The following is a 24,730-nucleotide window of genomic DNA, read 5'->3' on the forward strand; positions in this document are numbered from 1 at the left end:
TTTGTAATCATGATTCTTAGTAATTATATTATAATTAAAATTTACATTATTTACATTATGAAATATTGCACTATATATTATATCATTATAACATTCCCATGATGACCTTCATTACGGGTATCGAGTATGATTAGGGGCCTCATAGGAAAAGTCTTAAGTGCACAAAACGCCTGCTAAATGCCATAGTCGCGAGGAATTCATTCAGTTCGCCGCGAGCTACGGGAAAGAGCGGTCCTCTACGCCGTAGTTAGCTACGACGCTATTAAATTCACGTAGCTGTCGCGTAGTAACTTTGTTCGTAGAGTTAAGGTAACTGTAATTTTTAGTAAAAATGTTAATGTAAGTATGTAATGTACAAGTAATAAATGTGTGTTGAGTGTAAAATAAAGTGAGTGACATTAGGGGAGGGTGGCTGAATAGTGTACGGTAACCTACTTAATGCTTCGTTATACACCGGAGGTGAGTAATGACTTTTATATTCATATTACAAAAGTATAATTTAACGCTGATGCATGAGATTATTTAAAAGTCCGTGTGGTATTGAGGCCATGACATGATGGCCATGGGCCATGTTGAGTGTGTGCGTTATTGTTAATTATTATTATTATTAAAGTATATGAAAACATATACAAAATAAATAAATATCAAACCATAATCATTCTGTATTGGCCATGTTGATCTATAATCATTGGCTATCCTGTTGGTAATTTTAGAATTTCCATTTCATAAAAATACCTCTCTAATTGTTGTTTAATGGTCACGTCACTTTGTCTCTTTATTATCAAAGTGTAGAAGACTCAAACTAAACTAAAATCTGAAGAGACTATTTTGGGCAAATACGGTAGATGAGGTAACACATACCACCTAATTGCAATGATTTTTGACGGCATGTGATATTTGCGAATCGGCGTTATCATGATGAAATTTTACAATTCACCAGATGTGGGAGTTTTATTTAAAAAAATTACTTAATTTAATTTTTAAAATGTTCGTATACAACATATCCAAAGAAAAGATTCCTTTTTTTTCTGTTTAAAATTAGCTAGTGGCAAAAACCACACGGACTTTTTGGGCAACCCATTCAAAATCCTTAGCAACGTTTCTTCTCTTCCATGCAACATGTTTGCCAAATAAAATTTTCATAATTTACAATTCCATGCCCAAATCTGATAATACCGTGCTCTAAGCGCGGAATTGTCAGATACAGTCACCTTGCTTTCAAACCACAAAATAACATAAAAAGCAAACTGTATTTCCAAAATGATTTTGCAGATCATTTATATTTTAATGATATTCTAACCTTTCAAATATGATAAAACGATTACTTAAAATAAAAATGCAATGTGGCTTACCTCTTACCGAAAACACGAGCGATCGAACGATCGCTCAAAATGAAGCGATAGCGTGCATGCGGGGCATAAGACGTGTCAGGCTATGATCCTGGGCTACTGTAAACTCTAAATAGCGTGTAGTTATTGCGATATACAGAGGCGCGAAATTATTAGCCGCGCGGTAATACCTAACTCTCCCCTACTACCGAACTTTAAAAGTATTATAATGGAAAGGATTTAGTAGCCTTTACGAAATTGCCTCATGGATTGATGTTTATGGGCAATGAAAGTGTCCTAGATAGGAGATGACAATAGATCAATTACTGGTCCCAGTGATGAAGGGCTGCACAGGCCCTAAATGACACCACCCTAATAAATCCTAGATACGACACTTCATTTTACCGAGGGCTTCTTCATTAATAACTCATAGAGTCCTACTTAAAGCTAGTTACGCCTTTACGACATCCTCTGCACCCAACGGTTAGCATCGTTGACACTATATGAGGATGATAAGAAAAACTTTTCTAAATTCATAGGTTTGGGTGTTCTGTGCAGTAATCCGAATGTTGCTGCTCTGATGTTCATATTTTTTTATGATATCTAGTGAGGACCCTTAATAGTGGCAGTGCTACTCAGTGCTTTAAACTGCAAAGATCTAAGAGACACTGCCACTGCACCCGCATGAGTCGACAAGTCCCATGTGTCAGTAATTTCACCAGCATCCTTACCCTTCAAAACCGGAATGCCGCAATAGTGATTTGATGGTTTATTTGGAAAAACAAGTACATGCGATTGAGATCCGAGACAAACTCATTTTAAACATGCAAGTCTCTTATAATCTCTCTTCGTACAATATTTTACGAATTTAGTGTTATACGTGTACAAACTTATTGATTTTGGGTAAACTATAATTATTAATACAAAGATCGAACACTCAGAAAGAAATGTAAGAAAGAAAGAAATGTACTTTATTCAGCACAATACACGTGGAGTGCAATATTAATAATTAGTATTAAAGTGTATTATTGCACTGAAAAGGACCCAACTCAGCTAATGCTGCGGCAGGGCCACAGCGCTGGTTTTCAGTGGACCCTTTTCGAAAATGCCGATTAAAAGAAATAAAAATATATGAATAAAATAAAAACAAACGTGGACGCGAGTTAAATAAAAATTTAAACATGAAACAATATAATTAAATAGGAAACATAACACAAATTTCAGCTAATGTCTCAATAAAGATTCACTCTGCTTTTTCTTTTTAATTTTGTGTTTTGAGGCGCATTTGAAAAAATTCCTTTGATCCAGCCGGATTCGAACCGACATCTTCTAGCATACCGTGCCAGCAGACTGAGAGAGCAACTAAGCCATGGAACGAACCAGCGGACCTTAAGTATTCTTCTATGTTTGTTGTCGTGTCCTTGTATTTGGTTTTTTCAACGACTTTTTTAGCCGTAGCGCCGTTTATGAGAAATCTATGAAAGTATTTCGACACCCAGTTATATACCTTTACAGCTATCAGCCCTAGCTAGAGATGTCGCTATTCATTGTATTTAAATTTTTATTGAATTGATATTCAATTATTTTTTATGTGAAATTACTTCACTAGTTTCTTATAATTATTAATACATGTTTGGGTAAACTACTTAAAAATTGTTATTTTAACAATACTATTTAAAAAATTAGTAGTAGTATCTCCTTGTGAAAAAGTTCGCCCAGGGAAGTATTGCCACCTTACCTATTTCTGCTACCAAGCAGTAATGTGAACATGAATGCGTTTCAGTTTTGAAGGGTCCTGGTGATATTACAGGCGCAATGACTTGTCGCCTTACATCTTAGGGCAACACAGAGGTCTGACGGTCACTGCCACTGTCAAATTTAGTGATTTAAAGCTGAGTGCCACTGCAATATTATGGACAGTTGATAAAACAGTATGATAAAAATAACTATGAACATAATCAGACGAAAAGAAACGTTAATGATTTTTAAGTATTAATCTGCTAAACAATAGTTCATTTACATTTAGTGTCTACTATATAAGTATGCACTATACTTGTATCACTTTTCTATTTTCAGATTTAGATTTCTTAGATTAATACCTACCGATTATTGAAAATATATGATTTACTTTGGTGACATACTGAGTGAGTCTTAACTTTAAGACAATAAATACTATTTATATTTAATCAAAAACTAGCACCCCAAAACCGGTGTTTACTATTTCTAACTGAAAATCCGACTATAATTAAATATTTATTATGCATGAACAGCATCCAAATATAAAACAGTTATTCACGGTAGTATCATTTAAAATAAACTAAAATGAAAAAGAAACTAAATGTAGGTTACGCCACTTTTGCGCTGATTGCCTCAATTTATCAGCTGAAACCTTTTAAGGGCATGTTCAGTACATATACAATTAAGAGAGACCCCTTTCAAATTCCGAATAAAACCTACTCGACCCAAATGTATGAAATAGCTGTTTTTGCTCGCGATTTTAGAGTATGCGTATATAATAAAAGTCCCTTGGTTTCATGTACCGAACATGCTCTTAAAAGGATGCCGCTATGATGCTAATAAATTAGAACGGTATATATAATCTTAAGACTGATGATGAAGAATGATGTGAGCTCTTTTTTAATATGGCAGGCTGGAGCAATAACTCAACGGTGCGGCGGCGTTGTGAAACACACTATTTCGCTGATCTCTAGATCTTTTTGATTTTTGACCACTATTTCAAGAGTTCGTCCAGGGAAATGCTGCCATCTTATCTATTTCTGCCGCTAAGTAGTAATGCGAGCATTACTGTGTTCCGATTTTGAATGATAAGGGCGCTGGTGAAATTTCGGGCATATGGGATTTGTCAACTTATGTCTTTTCGCCAGCACCCTTATCCTTCAAAACAGAAGCAGGTCAGGCAGAAATAGGTAAGGCGGCAATACTACCCTCGACGAACTCTTTCATAAGGAGCTCTACTGCTACTAAAACTTCTTTTTTTGAAGTCGGTTAAAAATAAGGATCATAATTGCAAAGCACTTTTCGGAAACGAATAATTCGTTATTTATGAATTTTTATTATAACTAGTAATTTTGTTAAGAAACGGGAAACAGTGTTAGGTCGTTCTAAATTGAGTATAAGGGTATCAATTTACTTGAATGAAGTAGCACCGGCATAAAGGTTATATTGTGTTACTCATGCAAATAACTCAATTTTCTCGAATAGTCTTACGACATCGATTTATTGAGTAGAAACCTTGAAACGTTATGTAGATACACCGTATAATTTTCATTTTCTATGTTGAAACTTTCTAGAAGGCGACTAGAGATAGTTTTCGAACTTCAATGTTTATTGAACATTTGTTAAATTGAAATAGGTTTCTCTGTTAGTATGACTTGCTAAATAATAAATCAAAATTTATACCCATGGCTAATAATTTTTATTACGATATTAAGTTATTTATTACGATATTTAGTTATTAAGTCACGGGACGAAATAATCATACGCCTGGAGGTAAGCGACACGCCTGTCCAGTGCAGTTGCAGTGCAGCTTAGAGTTTTAAATTGCAAAGATGCCACTGCGCCCGCCACATTGAAACATAAGTTGACAAGTCCCATGTGCTTGTAATTTCACCAGTATCTTTACCCTTCGAAACTGGAAAGCAATAATGCTCATATTACTGTTTGGCGGCAGAAATAGGTACGATGGCAGTGCTACCTTCGACGAACTCTTTCACTATGAGTTCTACTGCTATCAATTTTTATATTCATAGAAAAGCGTTTGACTGCACAAATCCGTCTTTATTTAAAAAAATTACCGCTTTATGTGAAGGCATATATATATATATATATATATATATATATATATGTATGACTATGTGTAATTAGTAGAATAGCGGAAAAAAGGCCAAAAAAATATATATGCTTCAAAAGTCGATTGCTCCTAATGGAATTCCAAAGATATTTTGTTTACAAATTTGCAGATCTTTTTTTAACGGTAACATTTTAATTAAACAGTTATCATTATGGTACAGGGTCAAGAGCACGTCAAGCTTGACACTTAAAATTTAAATCCAACTCTATGCCGCTTTCGATAAGAACGGTTCAAAGTACAAAGTGTCAGGCTTGATGTGCTCTTGACTGTATGTACATTAGAAAAAACTTCTGCGAAATTTAATTTGCGTCAAAAAGTTTATAACGTTTTCCTTTCTGACGATATCTGTTCCTAGTTTAATTTATAACTAATGTAGACCGTCATTGTGAACTGTAACCTAATAATAATATTAAAATTAGATTGTAACCTGAAATAAAAATTAGAATACAATCATATTAAAATAATATTCCAATTAGAATATAACTATACGAACACAGTTATCATATAATATATAGGATGATCTTAACCTCTGTTTTGTTATGCCGATTGTATTTCAATAATCACTTTTTAATTTTTTTATAACCTATTGTTGAATTAGACCAACTAAGCCCTACAATTGGACTTATATGAAAATAATGATGGAATGTTTAGGGACATAAATAACACATATAATGTATATTTTATTGTCCATTGTCCCTTTGAAACATATTTAAATATTCATTCAACGATTCAGTAATTTGTGATAAAACATTTCGTGGAAAAATGAAATGCAATTGTTAATTTTCTAACATTTAAATTATTCCCTATATCGCGTAATGCAAATAAATTGTTATCAATTATCATATTTCAATTTATAACGAATAATATTTGAATAACCCAGTAAATAAATACACACTTAATGAAATTTTACTTTCAATAATATTTAATTTCATTAAATTTCAAATCAAATGCAAATTTGTAACATTTAAGATTTTACTACATATATAGGTATGTATTTATTGGAGAGAATATATTTCTGGATCGGCGTTTCCGACATCCCGTCGCCACTTGTTCTTGTTTGCAGTCTGTCTAGTCCATGTTGCTTTTAACTGCCTTCTGTGGTATTAAAGGATAGTTTAAATTTATTGGTATGGCAGGCATACCTGTCTACGTGTAGTTATATTGTGGTATATTCTATTATATAAAGGAGAAGGGTCCGGATCAATTCACTGGTAGATGTATGCACCGTAAAAACTATTCTAAGTTCTAGAAACAAAAACTTAAGGGTATGTTATTTCCATTAAGTCTAGGCGAAGTAAGAACTGATTTTAGCAAGTACAACCCCTAACGGGGTGAAAAAGGGAAAAATTATTTATATACAAAATCCTAATCCTCGAATTTACAAAGATGAAACTTATTAAATATTCTGTAATGTAAATGGTGGATTACCCTACAATCACAAAGTATGGAATCAGTTGTTTGTAATTGAATAATAATAATAATAATAACGCACACACTTTTGAAACCCTGTATTGCGGGTGCTTAGGACATACACACAGACAACCACAAATTACACCTAAACTCACGAGAGAATTAAATGTAGGCCATATAAATATTTCTCCTGACCCGGGAAACGAATCCGGAACCTCTGCGTGGCAGTCCAGTATGGTAACTGTTCGGCCACGGAGGCAGATTTGAGGCATTTAATGATAAAAGCTGTGGTTTTGAGATGTGAGAGGGGTCCTATAGTAAAAGCAGTTCGTATTGATGAGTGGAGCCACTATTTATATGTATAGGTATTTAGTAAAAATAGATGTACTGAATTTGAAATAATAGCTACATAATTTAAAATATAGGTTATTTTATGGTATAGGTAAACAGTTTCAAGTTGAAAAGGAAACTTCAATCGGCTAGTTTATATTGTCAACAATTTATCTAAAACGAGGAATGGGTGAAAGACAAATAAATGTTTTTAAAAAACGTGACTAACGTTAAAAAAGAGTGTGAGAGTGTCTGTAGTCTCAGCCTATACCACTGAGAGACTGACGTAATAGTATATAATGTATGAATTAAAAAATGAATTAGATACCTACTTAAAATGATAGACGTTTATTCCAGTTTATGATAATTTCATTTCATAGCTAACGCAAATTATATTTAAAATCGTGGACATTTTATAAAGATTAAAAATAATATATATTTTATACCTAATATCAGATTACAAAAACACCAATTTAACTTTTCACAAAACCTAGTTAAGCTATTGTAGCCCATTCATTGTTCCTTAGCACGCAGTCTTAAACGGGCGGCTGGTTATTTTTTATTCAGCGTCCTAAGTACAAAGCCTTGCAATGTACTATATTGTCCAAAATCGCCTGGGAAATAAGCAGCCCAGGCAAGGCCATATAAAATATATGAACCGTATATGAAGTTGAAAATTTTCGGATATTGGGTTCACTTATTAGTATTTTAGTTATTTATTTACCTTCATCGGTACAATGGTATTAATTTATACTTTTTTGGGTTATTTTTAATAATTATATAAATTTCAATGAAAATTTTAAAATTATAGTAGCAGTAGAGCTCCTTGTGAAAGAGTTCATCCAGGGTAGTACTGCCGCCTTACCTATTTCTGCCGCCAAGCAGTTATGTCAGCATTACTGTGTTCCGGTTTTGAAGGCTAAGGGTGCTGGTGAAATTACAGACACATAGGGCTTCTCGACTTATGTCTCAAGGTGACGGGCGCAGTGGCAGTGCCCCTCAGATCTTTGCGATTTAAAGCTCTGAGTGACACTGCAACTGTTATGGACAGGCGTGTAGCTTACCATCAGGCGCACGACTTGTTCGTCCGGTTACTATAAAAAAAAAATACTTTTCGAAAATGTTTATTATTATTGTAATAATTAGGCTGATTGAGCATCGTCAATCACACGTAGACTATTTTTTTTTTTAATTTTAACACTGTACTTTTCAAAGCTTAATAAATATCAACCACATCACACTTAAAGTGCTCTTTTGAATGCAGTTGAAATTTCAGTAATTACAATTGAAGTTGCAACTTAATTAAAATATGTTAATTTTTTTAGAGTTACAGTATTGACTGCGCGAAACGTTGTAAGTGGAAGTTGTCCGGCCTATACATACGGATAGAAATATATAAAAGCTTCTTTATACAATTATATTTGCAAAACGGTTATTCAAAATAAGTGTGCACAGTTTTATCACAAATCACGCGACACATCAGCGCATTGAAACTCGTGCCGTGCCTTTGGACTACAAAGGAGTAACCGGTTAACGTACTCGAAACCACATCTTACACCAGCGCGTAAGTACTGGTGCATTAAATTGCAGCAATACTTTAAAGATTATTTAGGAAGGAGACAGAAATGGGAAAATAAGCATCTGCTACCTCGGATCTTCAATGATTGAATTCTGATAATTCTAGGTAAATAATAATAATATAATAATTATTATGTATACACTCAAAGTCCTGCACTAGTGAAGCCCTCTATTGTGGGTGTCATGGACACACGAGAGATATAAATGTAGGCCCGGGAATCGAACCTGGGCCTCTGCTTGGCAGTCCAGCATGGTAAACGTTCGGTCACGGAGGCAGTTTAATATTCTTCTTAAAGGATATATTACGCTATATTGATATTCGAGCACGGGCCAAGGTAAATAAGTACAATGATATCTATTTTTCTTGAATCCACTTAGAACACTTTAGAAACCTCCGTACTTTTATTATAGGTTGGAGTAAACGCCAGAAATGTCTGTTGCCGATATACCAAATAAATCTTTAAACAAGTTAACCGCAGAGCGAAGGAAGCTGTCGAAAATGAAAAGAAAAAGTGGTTTAAATGCGACAGTACTTATCTGCCAAAAATTTGTCAATACCTTTTTTTTGGTTTTTCACCTTGTGCGTTTAGCCGGCTATTTGAAATTAAAGATCCACTGTAGCTATAGCTGTTTTGTTGAAATTTACTTCAGATATTGCACAGATATAGTTAAGCCTTACTGAAGCCTTTGGTACTTTTTAAATAATTAAAATTTTATACTATTTTGAACTTAATCCGCGTATTTTCGGTAAATAATAACTATAGTCAAAGACTGTGTTGTTTTTAAATAATAGCACATCCTGAAACAGTTGCATGCAATTCACTTTCATTAAATTGTATTATTACACGTATGCATAACACGCAAACAAACAATTAGCGGTACGTTGTTAACAGTGTAATGAGCAAAAGGGAAAATCAATATTCAGACTCTACCAGTATTTTAATGCTTATTTAATTATTCAGTTGTTATAAGCACTTTATCCATATTTTCAGTTGGAAAAGTACCGACTGCTACACTTATAATTTAAATGTGGATGCCAGTTATTCCGTTCAATTCAAAATTCAACAACAAATAAAAATAAAAAATCGATTATTTTGTTTGCGATGTCCCTGATTGAGGTCACTTCTAGCAATATGAATATGAATATCATGAAGTGAATAATGTATTCTTTTTTCTGTTTTAGTGAGTGATTAGCGTAGGTTTAAATATGTCGACTGTTTAGGATTCTGTCAGGCTTGAATATAGAGCACAATTGTGATTGGGAACAGATATACCTACTGAATTAATTTCTAAGTTTTTTTTATCTGTATTGCTTGTACCTGATGTCTGCTATTGTATCATAAATAAATAATAAGAATATTTTTTATGTAAATTCTTGAGAAAATCCAATTTCCCACCCAAATCTATGAACATTGAGTAGAGATCAAACTATTATAACGTGAATTTTTATTTACGTAGAATTTTTTTCCTCCACGAGGTAGGTGGACATACATAATTTTAAATATTTTAAGAAATAATATTGAACGTGTGAGTCTCGTGGAAAAGATCCTTACGTTCAGGGTACAGAACGATTACTACAACAGGCGTGCCCCTTCTGGCAATTGAACCCTCACGCACGAAACTGCAGCGACAATCGCCCATTCCCCGTCTGACTGCACTCCTCAACTCTGTGTTCGCAGCATCGCCACAATGTAATGTGTTTGTGACAGGAATAGAGAGACTGATGACCGATTGGAAGAGAGTGTTAGAGAGAAGTCAGGAAGGATATTAATTAGTATGTTATAATTATTTATACAAAGATCGAACACTCAGAAAAAATTCCTTCGATCCGGCCGGGTTTGAACCGACGTCTTCTAGCTTATCGTGCCAAACGCTATACCAACTAAGCCGCGAGCTAACGAACCAGAGGACCTCACGAATATTTCTATGTATTTGCGTCGTATCAATTACGTATTACGTATAACATAACGTATATTAATTAGCAGTTAATTTTAATTTCGATTAGTAGATAAGTATCTTTTATTTCTATTTTGATTCATGTTGTTTGATGAATTGCTGTAACGCCATGGTGCAAACTGTTATGTTACACATTTTCTGAATAAATAAATACATACTTATCTGTACGTCACGGTGTAAACACAGCCAAATGCACCGTTGTGAGGTTATGTTCCTATTAGATCCGAGCTGACGACGCCTTCACTTCTACGTTGATTGTTTGTTCTATTCCTGTTCTGGAATCTCTAAACAACAGTAAATAGATGTAACTCGTGTTGGTTTCTACAGACACATGAAACAAGTACACTTGAAAGACATAGATATTTGATAGTTGTTTGTATCAAAGTTAGGAACGCCTGGTTAATGAAAAAAATAATTATGCATAGTTATTATATTTAATGATCCGTATTTTTAATCGACGAATTGTTATTCCGTTTGTGAGAAATGTTGTTTATTACATTTGAAAGATATTAATACTTAGCACGAAAGTTGCTGACAGCAGAAGGAAAATAATATACAAAAAGATAAACGAAATTTATGTACCCACGAAAATGTAACTGTTCAAGAAAATGACACAGTAAATTACCTATCTAAAATCATGGCGAGTGGCAGGAGTTATTAGGTGTAAGCATTTCAGAGGAAGATTTTTTGGAACATTCTGAGTATTTTAAACCTTTTCACCATAATCCTAAATTTTAGTGTTGCGAATCGTTTCGCACAAATGTTTATGGACGTATTTTGTATAGTCCGTTTAGCAGTTGAGTTTTGGATTGAAATTCCAAATTTAAATGCACTTGTTTTTACCGCCATTTTCTTTGTTATTGTCCTTGTTTTCTCTATGTTTCGTCGCACCTTTACATTTTTGTATTTAATAAACTGTAAGTATATTTTCTATAGTCTTGCTCACTTTTCATTAGCACTCGAACCCCATCAATACATTTAAATTTCGAGTTATTTCATTTAGTTAGCCGTAGAGCTCCTTGTGAAAGAGTTCGTCCACGGAAGTACTGCCACCTTACCTATTTCTGCCGCCAAGCAGTAATGTGAGCATTACGTGCTCCAGTTTTGAAGAGTAAGGGTGCTGGTGAAATTACAGGCACGTGGGACTTGTCAACTTATGTCTCAGGGAGACGGGCGCAGAGGCAGCGCCCTCAAATCTTTGCAATTTAAAACACTGAGTGGGAGTGGCACTGCAACTGTTATGGACAGGCGTGTGACGTACCATCAGGCGCACGACTTTTACGTCTCGTCACTTGATATTATAAAAAAAAAACATTACGGAGACATTGATAAAAAATAATTTTAGTTCAAAATTTTTTTCAATGTTAGATTTATCATTTTATCGCTTACTAAAATAATTATAGGCACATGTGGAATCATCGTGTGTTAAGATGCAAGAATATTATATATTAGATAACACCACATAAGTTGCTCTGATCCCAAAGTACACTACAGCACTTATGTCATGGAAATCGGAAACGACAACGACGGTACCAGAAACACCCAGACCCGAGTCAATATATAAGCTAGTTTTTCTATATTGACTCGGCCGGGGATCGACCCCGGGACCTACGGTTGACACGATAAAAACTAGTGTGTAAGCCACTCGACTACGGAGGTCGTCGCGAGTGAGGGTGAAATTATTGTTTAGCTACTGTGCAGGGGGCTTTTTAGCGAAAATTGTTTTTAACAATGGGTAGAATCACTCTAAGTATTACACTGGAATAATAAACGGTAATACGGTTTATACGCATTTTACGCATTAAACATCTCCACCTGCCTGTATGTAATAATACTTAATACTCTTTTTAAAAATACTTTGCAACTATGTTAGCTTCATAAAGTCGTTCATAAACCTCTACATACTGGTATAGCTTGCCTCCTGCATTTAGAGCACGGTGAAAACTCCTAAACTTAGCTTATTTAAGTTGCTTTAAAACTTCGAGGCAGTGCTAGCTGCCAATTAGATGTTAGATCCGGTGTTTTTGGTTACAAAATGGATTTGCAGTTCGTAAATAAACTTGCGCATTAGCAGCACAAACTGTGAAGATAACAGCGCCTATATCACATTAGAGTATATTGCATTTGTACTTGTATCGGCAGACCGCTCCTAATAGGGGATCGGAACAATGTAAAAAGCAATAAAAAAAAATTGTTTTATTTGACTTGCAAAATATAAAATTACAAACATTCAACAAAGAAGAAAAATTAAATTAAAAAGTAAATTAATTCAAGTTTTTTTCTATAATATTAAGTGACGGGATAAACAAGTCGTGTGCCTGGTGGGAAGCGACACGCCTGTCCATAACAGTGACAGTGCCACTCAGAGCTGTGAATTGCAAAGATCTGAGGGGCACTGCCACTGTGCCCGACATCCAGAGACATAAGTTGACAAGTCCCATGTGCTTGTAATTTTACCAGCAACCTTGCCCTTCGAAACCAAAACGCAGTAATGTTCACATTACTGCTTGGGAGCAGAAATAATTAAGGTGGCAATACTTCTCTGGATGAACTCTTGTGAAGAGTTTCTTTCGCTCTTTCTTTACTGCTAGCAAAGTGTACGGAAGAGATCATCTCCAAATATAACGATTTTGTTAAGGGCGCGGCAATGACATGAACAAGAGAAGTGTTAAATCTTAACTTGTGCAATGAAAAAAGTAGAAATTAACAAGCAGTACAATGGTACGCGTTTAATGTGGATGGCGATCGAGCGAATACAGTTAGCGGTTTGAATCCGGTCGCGCCCCGCCACCCTCTGCCTCTCTCGCTGGTTCGCATCCGCGGCGCCGACACTGTTGTTCTCTCTCACGTGCACGTAAGCATGGGTGGCGAGGATTCCGGTGCCAGAGCAGTAATTTACAGGAAAATAATGAAATACGGCAAATAGTACAGCTTTGTGTCTTTTGTGGTGGAAGCCCTGGGTTCATGAGGGCTACAGGTAAATGTTATCGATGAAGTTCGCTCCGTTGAAGTCTCTAATATAATAAGACAAGTATGGCAACTCCATGCAAATGTATCAGCGCGGTTTGTATATATGTGCCGTGTACGGACGAACACATTCGGATAAATTCGTTATCGCGCGTTACATAGTGCTGGTCGTCTCACGTGCCTTTCATTATTATGCGAATGTGTGCGTCCGTAAACGGCGTGTGTCGGGCATGGACTAGGGTTGCCAGATACTTATAATTTCCGGGACAATTCTACTAGGGTAAGGGAGACGGGCCATCTACTACTAGAACTAATTTGTCAGATAGATGGCTATCTGACAAATTATTCTATATAATAATCTAATTTGACGGTCATAACATGGCTGTATCATTGTTTTCTATCATCTTTTGGGAGTTTTTAATACTCATTGCGTACTTACAAAAATTTTACGTTATTCGCAATCAATATTTCGATATTCCTTCACATGACTACTGAGCTGCGTCTGGGGGACTTCTTTTGTGAAAAGGACTCTAATAAGTTTGTAAAAACAAAACTTGTAAGTGTTTGAAATCCAGGACAGTATAGTCTAAATACTGGACACGGGACAATCCCGGATTTCACGGCCGTCTGGCAAGCCTAGCGTGCACACATGTAAGCCGCGCTGCTGCGGATGAATGGAGTTACCATTTTTGTCTTATTATATATACCATAATACTAGCCACTTCTGCCAGAGGATAAGCCATCCAAAGGGAAAACAATGTCAGTTTCTTGGGCGCGGTCCTCAATAAAACCTCGTTTTGTTAAAGGTACTTTGACCAAAAATTTTTGCATCTCGTTTGGTCAAACCTTTGACCAAACGAGATGCAAAAATTCAATAAAGTAAAAATATCTTACATTACAGAGTTTTGTTTAATGTAGTAACCACAGTCCTATCAATTTCTCCACAATTGAATTAATATTTCTTTAAAGGGAGAAGTATCAGTGAAAACTCCTAAATCTCATTTAAGTTACCGTAAAAGTTAGTCGAAGCTGTGTCTGCCAATTATATGTTGGGCTGATGGCCAGAAACGGCTCAGTAATAAATCCTACTAACGTAGGACATCTACAAATTGTATGAATTATTCTTGATTTTTATTCTTTCATTGTAGTAAAATACCATAATATTCAATAAAAATAAATATTTTCATTGAATATCATGATGTTTTAAGGCGCATAAAATGCTGGTAGAAGCGCTTTAGTGGCAGTGACGCGAATTATTAATTCACTATTAGTCCAGTTCACATAGCATGGGTACGGTAACGTTTGAGACTTGACGTGTTTACAGATGTAGTGATGAAAATCGAATGAAAAAAAAATCGATTAAAATATATTATCGAGATTGTAACGAAATGATATTAGATTTACAGACTGTGGTTTAAGAACAAACAATGAACAATAAAAAAATAAAGTTATTAAGTTACTAAGAAACTACACAACAAATAGAAAAAATCAATAACAACCAAAGAAAAAGTCAACAAAAAAGTTTCAGTTTCTAGCTAGTTTATGTACTGTAATATTTACTTAAAATTACAATTGAAACAAATGTTGTTCTTAGTTGTTGGTATATTATAACAAAGTTGCTATATATGTAATTAAAAGTAGTACGCATGTAATGTAAAAACTTGATGTCACAGTATCCAAAAGTGGCGCACGCATGTCAAGACCGTGGCGCTACAATTGCGGTTCTATAATATTGTATGAAAATTGGTAGTGGGGCGATTGCAGCGCCATAGTAGCATCACTGCAGCGCTTCTATAGCGTCTAATTTGAAGATGACCGTACTACCATGAAATTTATTTATTTTTTTGCGAAAGGACTCCACTAGTTTATTATTATTGATACAAAGATCGATCATACTTACACAAAGAAAAAATCCATTGATCTCACTGGACTACGGCAAAAATAATAATAGTAATTTATGTCAGACTGTGAATTCATAGTGTTAGTAAGAATATAATTTAGAAATTAGTGTTAGTAACAATTGGGAAGATACATTTTAATATGCCTCGTAGCCGAGCCAGGAGTGAAGCACAACGCTTTCGTATAACGGAAAAAAGCAATCCGTCTTAGCAAACATAGTGGAGGCGCTAATAGGTTTAATTCCAATACAGAAATCCGCAACAAGCACATAGAGCATATTAAATAAAGAGTCAGGCAGGATTAAACTACACGATAGAGATATAGTTTTAGAATTAGACAGCAAACTTATACAATCTAAAGATAAAGTAGCCCAAGCTTTTGAATCGTTCTTTTCGGAAATTGCTGTGAACACTACAAAATCATTAAATTCCTCCCCTTCACTTGCTATTGATCTCCTAAAGGAAAATGTTAACGTTTGTGGCAGTTTATTTAATTTTCGTCATGTTAATCCACAACACATCATAAAAGCTTTTAAGTCAATACATGTTAAAAAAACTGAAGATCTCTGGGGCATATCAACTAAAGTTACAGACTCAGTTATTAATCTCATTTCCCCACAGTTAGCTGTAGCTTTCAATAGGTGCGTTGACGAAGGTGTTTTTCCCGATTTAATGAAATACAGCAAGGTTATTCCCTTATTCAAAAGCGGTAGGAAAGTTGATCCTAGCAACTATAGGCCCATTTCAATTTTACCAGCTTTAAGTAAAATATTCGAAAAGGTTATGCTAACTCAATTACTGTCCTATTTCGGTAAGAATCATATTTTTCATAGTGAACAATACGGGTTTAACTAGTGGTAGATCGACTAGCGATGCGGGGGTAGCGTTACTAAAACACATCTTTGATGCTTGGGAAAGGTCCCAGAACGCTATTGGTGTTTTCTTTGACCTCTCAAAGGCATTTGAATGCGTTGATCATAATAGTCTTATTAGGAAGCTGGAATATTACGGTGTAAATGACAAGGCGTCGAAACTTGTCTCGTCATATCTCAACGGTGGAATTCAGAAAGTAGACATAAATGGAGTGACTTCTTTGGGTTCTCCAGTAAAAATGGGTGTTCCGCAGGGCTCAATACTTGGACCTTTCTTATTCCTGATTTATATTAATGATCTGCCATTCTTTGTTAAGGACCATTGCGAAATCGTGTTGTTTGCTGATGACACATCCTTGATTTTTAAAACAGACAGACATGACATTAACTATGACCATATTAATGATACCCTCTCTAAGGTAGTTTATTGGTTTAATGCTAACAATTTATTGCTTAATGCCAAGAAGACAAAATGTGTTAAATTTGAATTACCTGACGTAAAATCGACTAGTTCAAGTATAGAAATAAACGGAGAAAAGTTAGACTTTGTTAATAAAGCAGTCTTCTCGGGAGTGACCTTAGATAGTAAACTTCAATGGTTTCCACATATATCTTCACTGGCCAGCAGATTAAGCTCCGCTGCATACGCAGTCCGCAGAATACGTGAGCTTACCGATGTTAGTACTGCTAGACTAGTTTACTTTAGTTACTTCCATAGTATAATGTCCTACGGGATTCTCACGTGGGGTAAAGCGGCAGATATTCAAACCATATTTGTATTACAAAAACGAGCGATTCGTTCTGTGTACCGTCTAGGCTCTCGGGTTTCCCTCAGAGAAAAGTTTAAGGAGACTGGTATCATGACTGTGGCATCACAGTACATTTACTCAAATATTTTATATGCCCGTAAAAATATACATAATTTCAATAAGAAAGAAGATATCCATAATAATAACCTTAGAGCTAAATCCAAACTCATGGTACCACGATTTCGTTTAACCGTGGTAAACAAGTCTTTTAACTGTATACGTTTTTACAATAAGATTCCGGAGCATATATTAAGTTTATCATTTCCTAAGTTTAAAAACTACATTAAAAATATTTTGATCGAAAAATCATATTACAAAATTGAAGACTACGTGTTAGATAAAGATGTATGGAAAGACGACATGGTTCCAGAATCTACACAAATTTGATTCAAAGTGTATTCCATAGCATTTAAGTTTATTTGAAAAGAGCAATCCCTAGAGTTTCTTACTCGTTCTTCTCAGGGAGGTCAGCGTAGTGAACGAGCAGTAGCTTAAATGTGACGTTTTCAAGTGTAAATTTATTTTACCTATGGAATAAATAATCTTTGACTTTGACTTTGACTTTGAGAGAAATTCGTATGATCTGCTGTCTCGATCAGTTATTCAGTTGGTGAGAGGCAGTAGCCCAGTTCAGGCAACACCGATTTGTCTCTAGTGGGATCTAAGCATTTTTTCTTTGTGTTTTTCGATCTTTGTTTATTTAATGAAATATTTAAGAAAATTTTATGCGGGACCAAAGTGCCGTGCGGTTCAACAACGAGCACGTCCACGACACCAAATATGGGATGGTTGCTCGAGCCAAATCAACACACATTGTCAAGAATGACGTTTCATTCGCATCCTGCGTCTCTTAATTTGGTCGATTATTATTTGTTTCAGACGAATATCGGACGGAGAAAGGGAATAGACCAGTTCAGTGTATGTGCGGATTATAGAAGAGATAAATAATTGAAACTCGAAATGGAACAATATATACAGTACTGTTGGTAGATACCCTACCTATTTCCACCGCAAAGCAGCTGTATTGTCTTTCAGATTGAAGGATAGGGAGAGTGAGCTAAATTACAGGCTCAGGAGACTTAGGGTGTTATGTCCCACGGCCGGTAACGCATTTGCAATATCACTTGGTTAGTACCGTAAATATATATAGGCGGCTGTAATCACTCCATTAGGCATAACGTCTTTGGCAGTACGAAATCTGTAACGGATTTATTTTCTTAAGTATTTGTTTACAACCTTGTTTCTAGAGCCTATGACAATTTTTTTTTATTCCAATTGTTTTTGTAGCTGTGTGTGTTTCTTCAAATTTTTAACGACTTCAAAAAGGAACAGGTTCTCAATTCGATTTTTTTTTCTTTTTTTTGTGTGTGTGTTACGCGATTATTCCGATATTCGTGAACCGTGTTGTCAATGGTTTTTTTTGTCAGGGTAAAGAGTTACCTTAGTAGTGGTTGTATTAAAATTTGATGAAAATATCTCCAAGAGTAGCAAATTAGGGGATGAGTCTGGTATATTGAACTTCACCCACTTTCCGCTATCCGATTTCAATAAAACTTGGCAAATAGGTGTAATTCGACAAATTTTTCATTTCGGTTTTTATTACTAACATTGTTTTAAATAAATTCTAAATGTATTGTTTATTTTGCCTGTCTCACTCATTTATAAATCCACAAATACCATTATGTAAAAAATTTAAAAATTTGAATATTAACAAATTTTAATTGCCTACAAATACGTCAAAGGGAATTTACGGTTCGTCAGTTGCTTATGTTGACGCAATGACCGTAATTAATATGTTCGGAATTCATTTCAAATAATGTTTAATTTGATTTGAAGACCAATAATATCATTGGCATATTACATTTTCATGATAAATAACGGATAATAATATATATATATATATATATATATATATATATATATAAACACACACAGTTACAAAAACAATTGGAATAAAAAAAAATTGTCATAGGCTCAAGAAACAAGGTTGTAAACAAATACTTAAGAAAATAAATCCGTTACAGATTTCTGATATATCTTTCAGAGATATATATATATATTAATTACAGTAATTACATTAACTACAAAGCCGTTATAATGAGCTGTGCACAAATACGATACAGGTAACCTTCCAAACCCTGTTATCCCATCAATGTCCTTAGTCCAGCGTATTCCAGAATAGTACGTTGTACAGACGGAGGTACATCAAGTTACATATTGACAAACCTTGTTTCGTTGGTCTGGGGGCGATATTAGAATAAAAATATGTAGGTAGATTGATGTGCTATTGTACAATAATCTGATAACCATTATAAGATAATTGCTGACAACCATCAACTATATAACCAGAAATAGAGACGAAATGTCGCTTAATTTGTTTGAAAACTATTCTGCCAAATCATTACGGTGAAAACTGCGCTCCGATTGGATAGTCTGAATTCGAAACAATTGACGGGTGTCGTCAATAGTTTCTCTTCAAATCGACCAGTTTAACTTGAGCTTTGCTATAATGGAGGAAAACTGAAAAATTACATAAGTAATATTTAATTACCGATAAAATATGTTTCCATTTGTTTTGTAATTAGCTGTTTTGCTGTTTTTCCCATACTACCGAATGGAACATTTCCCCATTGTTAGAGATATTATCTTTATTACTAAATACAGAATATTTTTGGAATTTACGGAGACGTACACACAGGTCGGTTGTGGGCGCTGCACTATTTCAGCTTTCTAATTTGTATTTTCAGCGTAAACGAATGTTGATATTTAAAACTGATATAAGGCCCAATTGCGTGATGAGTTGCCAGGGATGGATGGCCCTTATTTCGTCTCTATTTCTGGTTATGTACTCGATGCTGATAACTCACTCGCTCACTGCTTAGACTCAAGGCAGTATATGTACACACATATATTTATTTATATCGCATTGACGATAGAGTTATTCCGATTTTTTCAAACCAAAATATTCTTTGAAGAGAAATTTAATTCGGTAGCGGTCGCTTTTTACTATGGAGCGTGACCTAATTCCATTGGTTGGTATTTTTTTTTAATGTATGGATATTTTTTAAAAGCAGAAGCCACGAGTACATCCCATTCAAATCTATATAATACCTTGGTAGTAAATATTTTGGAAATTAGTCACTTTAAGAGTTAAGGCAAGTTACAATCTGGGCCCCAGAATGTCTTTGAGAGATAAGTTTAAGGAGATTAACATTCTTACAATAACTTCTCAGGACATTTATGAAAATGTTATTTGAGTTAAGAAAAATATATATTTTTTTTATGAAAAATAGTCACAGACATAACGTGTATACGAGGAATAAAAATAAACTAGCTGTTCTTGACAGTCGTCCTAACAAAGTCTCAAAATCATTTAAAGGGCAATGTACACGCTTCTATAATAAGATTCCTTCTTCACACAAAAATCCGTGGTCATGACCCGTTTAGCTCTTGCAGGTAGTCTCAATCTAAGATGTTAAAATTTAATATGTTATTGTAATGATAAATGTACATTTACAAAGAGCAACAGCTAGAGTTTCTAACTCATTCTGTCCAGGGGAATCTGCGTTACTATAATTAGTATGACGATTTCAAGTGTAATTGGCTAACCTATAAAATTAAGATTATTTGACTTTGGTTTTAATTTTATTGACACCGCCTAATAATTAAAGTGGATTTCCACAGAAATTAAAATTAAGTATCTAATTGTGTATGTGTGTACCCTCTTTATTATACTATAAAGCAAAAATAATAATGTGCCAGATATTCCACCGATAAAATGTGTTTACATTAATTACCTGGTTTTAAACTAAGGAATTCTCTGTGCTATGAGCGCAAACCCAATGAAATTCACCCACCAAAATCAATTTAGAAAAGTTCATTTTCCAAATTGGTCATACCGGGAATCGTACCTGGAACCTTCCAATACAGTACCCACATGGCAAACGATTGGTCCTCCGAGGTCGTCAAAACAAATGTTATATGTGGCTAAGAATTTAAAATATTAGTGTACACAGACGATTATATTTTCAAAATGGCAGACAGGGCCTGCGTCAGGTCACAAAGTTTTATTTAGCATAAGTAAACTACGTTAACCCGTTCATGGACCGTACTTAAATAAGGCATGTATTTAAATGATCATTTAATATTTGCAAAAACAACAGGCAAACAATCTAAACGGTCAACTTTCTTAATGATTGATCCTTTTTCTCTGAGACATAAAATAAATTAAATCGATGGATATTTTAATTTGTTCTGAGCTACGCAAAAAATGTTTGATTTGTATGTAATTAACTTTGATAGTTTTATATCGGGCCTTAAAACTAAGACAAATGAGCATTGAAAGTAAAATTTAGATACGTACCTATTTTTAAAACTGAGTAAATGTTGATTATATACTAATATTATATTAATCATAATTTATAATATAATTTGACCTGAAAACATGTTCGGAAACACAAGCAAATTGGCTTCTGGTATTCTTCTGGCACACTCGCTTCGCTCGTTCGGCTCATGCTGCTTTTTCATATCCTACCCTAATCTAACCTACCGAATGCATTTTTACCATTGCAAAATTACATGTCTAATATTTAATTAACGATGAAATTTGGTGCAGTTTGTTTTGTAATTAGATGTTTTGTTGTTTTCCCACGCCACCGAATGGAGCAGCACGCTATTGTTAGAGATATTATTTTTATTACAATACAGTATATTTTTGAAATATACGGAGACGTACACACAGGTCAGTTGTTGGCGCTGTCTACATTTCAGTGCAAACCAGAGTTGATATTTATACGTGATGTATCACTGATGAGTTAGCAGGAATGTATGGCCCTTATTTCGTCACTATTTCTGGTTATATACTCGACGCCGTGAACTATACTCAGATACTTGAAATGTCACTTTGCGGTACAGTTTTGTCCAGCGTGTCTAAATTTAAATATTTAGATCATTGGGTCACAGAGGATCTTAATGACAATTGCGACATAGAAAAGGAGTGTAGGTCGCTGGCTCTTCGGAGTAATATGCTGGCTCGCAGATTTGCACGTCATACTTCACTAACAAACATCAAAAAATATTCTTTAACTATGCTATCGGCGGCAAAACACTTCAACGCAAATCTGTAGCAAGCGACCTGGGCATATACTTTGATGAAATACTCACCTTTTGAGATCATTATGATTACATCGTATCCAAGTCATATAAAACCTTAGGTTTAATCGTAAGAGCTACAACTAGTCTGTGGATCGCGTATTCGCAGCGGACATTCAGCGACTTACGTGTCCAATATAAAAACGCATTCAGGGTGTTGATGGGGCTGCCGTAGAGGTGTAGTGCATCTGGGTTGTTTGCCGAGGCTGAGTGAGATGGTTTCATGGCCTTCGTGAGGAAAAGACGTGCATGTGCGCTGGGGCGCCTGCGCGGAGGCTCCAACGTGGGGGTTCATAGATCAGTGGGACTCGCCACTTGTGAGGAGATGGATTGAGCTTCATACCCTCACTTAATTACTTATTACTTAAAAACTTCGCATAGATGTATTGTCCCTTTACATTAAATAATATTAATACTAATACTAGATTATAACTTATTTTGTTTACTAACGGATTTTTATCTGAAATAAATGTTTTTGAATTTGAATGTTTGTTATTGTCCATGTATAGGTTAAAGTAACTGTTATAACCCATTACTTTAACATACTTAAAGGTACCTTGAAATGAACTAGAAATTCACACACAAACAAATGAAGCTCGATTTATAGCGAGCAAGCTCCTATGTGATTTCAGCACTCGACACTACCGCTGAATTGTGTTGTGAGCCCCACAACTCCGCAATTGACATCTATATCTAGACACGTTGCGAACAAACTGTATTAACGCTTACATCTGGCGCAGTATGTCTGGCACACCTGTGTTTCAATTGACATGCTTTGCCGACGACCACTTCATAATTACATTTGACTATATTTATGTGTAGTGTAACCACAAGGAGAGGCTATTAGCTAACTACCTTATGAATGCGCAGACGTTTTGTGTAACAAAATCACAGTGAACAGAACGCGATTGTCTAACTAATAACTCAACATCAGAGGTCATTTTACGGTGGATGCTTAATGCGAATTCTACATAATGACGTGTAAAAGTTTAAACTGAAAGTGAACGTCTATACTACTTCTGTAAGGTTGAGAACTGCTGTAAGATCTGTAACTGTAAGAAGCTACGATTGGTTCTATTTTTAAACGACTTCAAGAAAAGGAGTAGGTTTTCAATTCGACTGTATGTTTTTTTTGTTACGCGATAATTCCGACAAGTGTAACCCGATTTTGATGGTTCTTTTTTTGTTTGAAAGAGGGTACCTCAGTAGTGGTCCTTTAAATTTGAAGAAAAGATTCCGCCTCCAAGAACTAGGAGATGAATGACTTTTGAGGACGGCTTTTTAGTACTCTGTATTCTTGGAAATAACGAAAATCCGTATTGCTAGTGCTGCAAGTAATAAACTATTTAATGCAAATAATAAACTACTGATATCTAGCGAAAGATTTTAGAACCTTCTTCGTCGCAGCCAGCACCTTTATAAGTCCCATGTGCCTGTAATTTCATCAGCGCCCTTACCCTTCCAAACTGAAACGCAGTAATGTTCAGATTACTGCTTGGCGGCAGAAATAGGTAAGATGGTAGCACTTCGCTGGACGAACTCTTTTACAAGGAGTTCTACTTTCACTTTTTTTTTCATTTTGGGGAGGAGATTTTGTTTCACATTAAGTTCAACATACAAAGTGCTTCCTTTGATCAGATTTATTAATCTCATCGGAATGTACCGAGCCATGTATCGTGACAACGTAGAAATCGCGTGACGATGTAAGAATTATTAATGGAATCCATTTGCCTTTTCAGCGTACTTCCGCGGCGTCAATGCTATTGTTAACAGTTTGGCAAATGGATATTGAATTTTTAAGTGATAAAATGTGTTATTTGTTACATAGTGACAACCTGGCGTGGAGGTTAAGCTTACACGTCTATAATATTATTTAGACTAGCTAGCTTGACGACCTTGGCTGCCTTTTTAGCAGTATGGCCGTTTGATGGGGAGGTCCCAGATACCGGGACTATTATATTCTAGTGAAACTATTTTTCAAACCTATGTATACGTAAACGTGTTACGTAAGTGTAATAAAATATGTTCTAAATATTAATAATAACCGATCTTTATTAATAATTACTTCATGATTTGGTGTGATAAAAAATGTAAAATTCATCACTTTTACCGATTGTTATTAATAATTCACTCTCTTCGGTAATAGTAATAAAACTCGCCAGTAAAATTGCAATGATTAATAATCATTAATAATGATTGATGATTATTAATAATATCCAATTAATCACATTTACCGTAACACATTATACGCGAGTTTGATCCGAATAATCATAACTTTCTTATAAAAAAAATTGATCTCAAAATTTAGCTTACCCGTTGTCACTGTGTTTTATTTAATTGGAATTACATCTATCTGTCAAGTTTTATTGAAATTGGTTAAAGGAAAGTGGACGGAATTCAATAAATCGGTCTTGTCCCCTTTGCCACTCTTAGAGGTGAAATATTTTTTTAATTTGAATCGGACTTTCCAAAAAGAAAAGAATATCGAAATTGGTTGACCAATATCAAAGTAATCACGTAACACACAAACACACACACACACACACACACACACACACAC

At 34.9% G+C, this 24,730-nt stretch overlaps 1 protein-coding gene across 1 annotated transcript in view; it reads left to right on the plus strand.

Annotated features, from left to right (window-relative positions):
- Positions 1 to 222: 222 nt before the first annotated feature.
- Positions 223 to 24,730, plus strand: part of LOC113229220 (suppressor of lurcher protein 1) — a 695,358-nt gene continuing 670,850 nt past the window's right edge. Inside the window, exon 1 of the mRNA XM_026462748.1 lies at positions 223 to 459. The gene's annotated coding sequence lies outside the window, so the exon portion shown is untranslated. The remainder of the gene's footprint in view (positions 460 to 24,730) is intronic.

Source organism: Hyposmocoma kahamanoa, unplaced genomic scaffold, assembly GCF_003589595.1.
Source record: "Hyposmocoma kahamanoa isolate Upper Pololo Valley unplaced genomic scaffold, ASM358959v1 296, whole genome shotgun sequence".
NCBI classification, from domain to species: Eukaryota; Metazoa; Arthropoda; class Insecta; order Lepidoptera; family Cosmopterigidae; genus Hyposmocoma; species Hyposmocoma kahamanoa.